The sequence below is a fragment of the Tupaia chinensis genome, unplaced genomic scaffold (assembly GCF_000334495.1).
Source record: "Tupaia chinensis unplaced genomic scaffold, TupChi_1.0 Scaffold000231_1, whole genome shotgun sequence".
NCBI classification, from domain to species: Eukaryota; Metazoa; Chordata; class Mammalia; order Scandentia; family Tupaiidae; genus Tupaia; species Tupaia belangeri.
Window position 1 is genome coordinate 1,508,513 of NW_006159706.1, and position 4,953 is coordinate 1,513,465.

The window sequence follows — 4,953 nt, forward strand, 5'->3', positions numbered from 1 at the left end:
CAGGGGGGATGGTCACGCCGCAATCCCTTCTCCTCCATTCTCCTCTCGGGATCTTGGGCACGCATGCACATGCGCCCGGCGTGAGTTTTAAGCCACCGGGTCCGGGACCCGAACCGCGGTCGACTACGTGGGAGTCCAGCGACATAGCCATTACGCTAACTGCTGGTTCCCCCATTTAATCAATTTTCTAATATTATGAAACCCTTAAGCCTCAGTTCCACTCTATTCTCAGGTCCTCATTTCTTGTCTCAGATAACCTCCATAGGTTGGACTTCTCTTCGTTCTACCACAGATTTTATTTATTTATCTATTTAATTTGCAAGAACTCACGCACACATGCCCAGTGTGTTTCCTTTTTATTTTTTATTTATTTTTATTTTATTTTTTATTTTTTGAGAGGTTTTCGCTATAGGGTGCGTGCACTCGCCAGACAGACAGAAAGACAGAAAGCGAGAAATCACCCCCCAGGGAGGATGGTCATGCCACAATCCCTTCTCCTCCATTCTCCTCTTGGGATCTTGGGCACACATGCACACGTGCCTGGAGTGAGTTTTAAGCCACCGGGTCTGGGACACAAACCACGGTCGACTACGTGGCAGTCCAGTGACATAGCCATTACACTAACTGCTGGTCTCTCTTTTTAATTTTTTTTAAGAATTATTTTTATTTAACTTTACTTATTTTAATTTGACCAGAGAGGGACTGAGAAAGAGAGAGAGAAAGCAAGCTGCCTGGTCTGGGACTTGAACCATGGTTGGCCATGTGGTAGTCCAGCACCCTTAATCACCACACCACTTCCCAGCCCTAGCCCAGTGTATTTTTCAAGCTGCTGGATCCAGGACTTGAACTGCTCAGTCAGTCACGTGTGATCCAGCTATCTTTTTTTTTTAATAATTATTTTATTTTACTTATTCAGTCATTTATTTTTTATTTTTTTAGTTTGACCATAGAGAGACAGAGAGTAACAGTGAGAAAGAGAGGAAGTGAGAAAGTAAGCCACCAGATTCAGGACTCGAACCCTGGTTGGCCATGTGGGAGTGTCCAGTGCCTTAACCACCACACTACCTGCTGGTCCCCATGATCCAGCTCTCTTAACTACCATGCCACTGGTTGGCTCCATCTCCATCTACCACTGATCTTTTTTTTTTAAATTATTTAATTCTCTTTATTCATGCATTCATTTTAATTTGACCAGAGAGAGAGACACTGAAAGAGAGAGAGAGAGTGAGAAAGCAAGCCACCAGGTACGCGACTTGTACTAGAGTTGGCCATGTGGGAGTGTCCAGTGCCTTAAACTATGCCACCTGCTGGCCCCTACCATTACTCTTTTTTTTTTTTTTTTTTTTGGAGAGATTTTCGCTATAGGGCGCGTGCGCTCGCCAGACAGACAGACAGAGACATAGAGACAGAAAGTGAGAAATAACCCCCCAGGGGGGATGGTCACGCCGCAATCCCTTCTCCTCCATTCTCCTCTTGGGATCTTGGGCACGTACGCACACGCGCCCGGCGTGAGTTTTAAGCCACCGGGTCCGGGATGCGAACCGCGGTTGACTACATGGGAGTCCAGGGACATAGCCATTACGCTAACTGCTGGTTCCCCCTACCATTGGTCTTTGAAGGTCCATCACAGAAGGAATTTAAGCAAGGAAGAGGGCTGTCCTTTTTCCTTCACTGAAGCATCAGGAAAAATGCATGTTTGCACCAGAAAGAATAAGGCCCATCTGAATGATCAGAGTGGGAGATAAAGGCCATGACCACATGGTCCAGGCCTAGCTTGTCCAGATAATTTAAAATAGGGGTAGGGGAATCAGCAGATAGTGTAATGGTTACATCGCTGGACTCCCACGTCGTCAAGTGCAGTTCAAGTCCTGGACCCTGTAGCTTAAAACCCACGCTAGGTTTATATGTGTGCTTACCCAAAATCCCGAGAGGAGAATGGAAGAGAAGGGATTGCAGTGTAACCATCCACCCCATGGGGGGTGATTTCTCACTTTCTGTCTTTCTGGCAAGCATACACGCCCTACAGCAAAACTCTCTAAAAATAAAATAAGGGCAGGTATTATTCTAAGTTCTAAAGATCCTAAAAATTCCTTGAAATGTTTGTGCATGTATGTCTTTCTAGGAATAGGACACAATGTTTGGGGCTAAAGAAGCAACAACTGTTTTTAGGCCAGTATTTTTTAAAGAGATTTTTGCCATAGCGCACATGCACTCATCAGAGACAAAGAGACAGAAAGAGACAAAGTGAGAAATCACCTTCAGGGGGACTGGCCACACTGCAATCCCTTCTCCATTCTCTTCATGGGACTTTGGTTATGCACATACACACATCCAGCATGATTTTCAAGTCACCAGGTCTGGTACTTGAACTGTGGTCCACTGTGTGCGAGTCCAGTGCTTTAACCACCATGCCGCCTGCAGTGTTGGCCACTTGAGCTGGACCATAAGCCTCAGCTGCACACTAAACAGCTCTGCCCCTGTGCTGTTGCACACCAAGGCTTGGTGCTGCAGACTATGTGGCCTGCACGCACTCAGGACATGCACAGTGGACTCATACCTCCTCGTCATGGGCACAGTGGCAGAACAAGGCCAGTGGACTCTCACCTTTGACCTGCCTTGACTTGGTTGGTGCTGGGTCAAGTTGCAACCCTTATCAGAGGCTTTCTGTACTTAGAGCCTCTATTGCTTTGGGTGTGTGGCAGGTGTAGGATGGCTACCTGAGGCGGCCCTTCACACAGGCAGCATTCAGGCTGGAGGAGGCTGGCTGTAATTCTGCTGCTCTTGACTCTATGCGCCAGTGAGGCTGAATTTCCACGTAGAAACACTGGTACAAGAGTGACTTGAGGGACCAGCAGGTGGCATGGTGGTTAAGGCGCTGGACATTCCCACATGGCCGACCAGGGTTCAAGTCCTAAATCTGGTGACTTGCTTTCTCATTTCCTCTCTCTCTCACTCTCACCCTCTGTCTCTCTGGTCAAATTTTAAAAAATAAATGAATGAATAAATAAAATAAGTAATTTAAAAAAAGAGTGACTTGAAGCTCCAGCCCAACTTCTGCCACATGTGGGGCTTGTGGTTCATGACAGGAAGAGTAGGCCATGGGCCTCATCCCATCTGTGACTGGAGGCCCTGTCACACATTTTGTAGGGTATTTATTGGCTGCTTTTGTGTGTGGATTTCCTAGTAGATAAACAAGTTGGAGTATCTTGTAAATAGACTTTTATTTCTCACTTGTGTGAGTGCTTTGGGGATGACCAAGGAGTGCTTCCATGTTCATTTCTTCCCAGTCCATAGGGCGTTCTCCCTGTGTGGGCTCTCTAGTGTTGGACCATGTGAGCCATTCTTAGCAAACACTTTAGGACAATGGGATGGGAAACAGGCATGAGCCGGAAGGGTTCTTCTGGAGAGTAGCAAAGTACCCTCATTTCATTTGTGGTACATCTCTAATTCTACTTGTGAGCCACTATTGAGATAGTTTTCTCTTTGGCCTTTTATCACTTGGCAGGGTCCAAATTCTTGTTCTTATCTCTTTTCAGGAGAATGGAAGAGGCCATCTTTCCTCTTCACCAGTTCTTTTCCTGTTCTTGTCTGGATAGGCAACAAGAAAACAGTCCATGGCTCCTACATCGTTCACAAAGGAGAACTTGGCTCACTCACTGTCAGGAATGCTCCCAGACTTGTTTCAGCACGAAAGTGGAAAAAGTACAAGAACTGGTAGTTTCTCAATTCAAAGCTGTACCCGGGGCAGTGTTTCACCCCCTCCCTTCCTCCACAGACCTCCATTCAGGTCAGATAGGACTGGAGCGTTCTTAGAGGCTTTAAAGGCTAGAGGCTTCTCTTCCTGTAAAGTTCCTCTCCTGATCTCTTCCGTATCACCTTCACCTGGAAGAAATGCTCCCTAAGAAAATGTAGAAACCAGGGATTAACGTTCCCAGGGATTGAGTTAAATCCAGGCTTTGGGGAAGGCGGAGGGGAGAGGAAGGGGAACAGAACAGGCAGACGACTCCTCTCTGGGAGGATCCCAGGACCTGTGGGAAGAAAGCTTGGAGGAAAGGGTGTGTCTGTCTTAAATCCTTTGGCTTTCATCGTTCAGAAGATCAAACATAGCGGAGGGTACATGGGTTCGGGGAAAGTTTTGAAAGTACAGGTCCGGCTGGAGGGAAGACGCCGGGCAACTCCTTCCCACTCATTACCGCAGGCACTTCTGGCTTACAGGGAGGTAGAATCGACTTGCACGCCTTTAACCAATCAGAAAGGAGCCTCTCGTCCCCTGGCGACCATTAACGCCTAGCATTCCGTGTAGTTGGAGGGGACCACAGGTTTGAGCACGAGCCCCATCGGCCAATCGCTGAGCTCACTGGGAATCAGGGGCGGTGCCTCCGAAAGCTGAAGGCGGGGCTGTCTCCTTGGCAACGATTCCAGCCTTCCCTCCCATAATGGGGAGGGGTGGGTTAGGAGGAGCTGAGAGGGAGGGGGTCAGAAGGATTTGGGGGTGCCCGCTGGTGTAGGAGGGTGGAGATCGAGGAAGGGGGTCTTAGGCTCAAGAGCCTTCATAAGGCCAAGAAGGAGTCGGTCCAGGTTCCTGAGGCGCGGCCGGAGCTGACCCAGAGGCCGGGAGGGGAGGGGAGCTAGACACCGCCCCCGCTGGCACCGGGAAGCGTCGCTCCTTCTCGCTGACCTTGGTCTCGCTTGTCGCCTCGCCCTTGGCCACACGCACTGACGGATGCAGGGCCCGAGAGATGGACAGATAGGGCCCTGACGGACGGAGACCTAGGACGTAGGCACACAGACTGTCCTAGCCCCTCCCGCCGGCTGCGGGGCGCCCTGTGCGGGGGGGTGGGGGTCGGCCAGCCGCAGCCCAGCCTGGGGCTGGGGGCCCAGACGGCGGGGTCTCGCTCTGGGAGCGGTGTCCGGGGCAGAAGGGCGAGGCGTGAAGCCCTTTCTTTCCCGAGC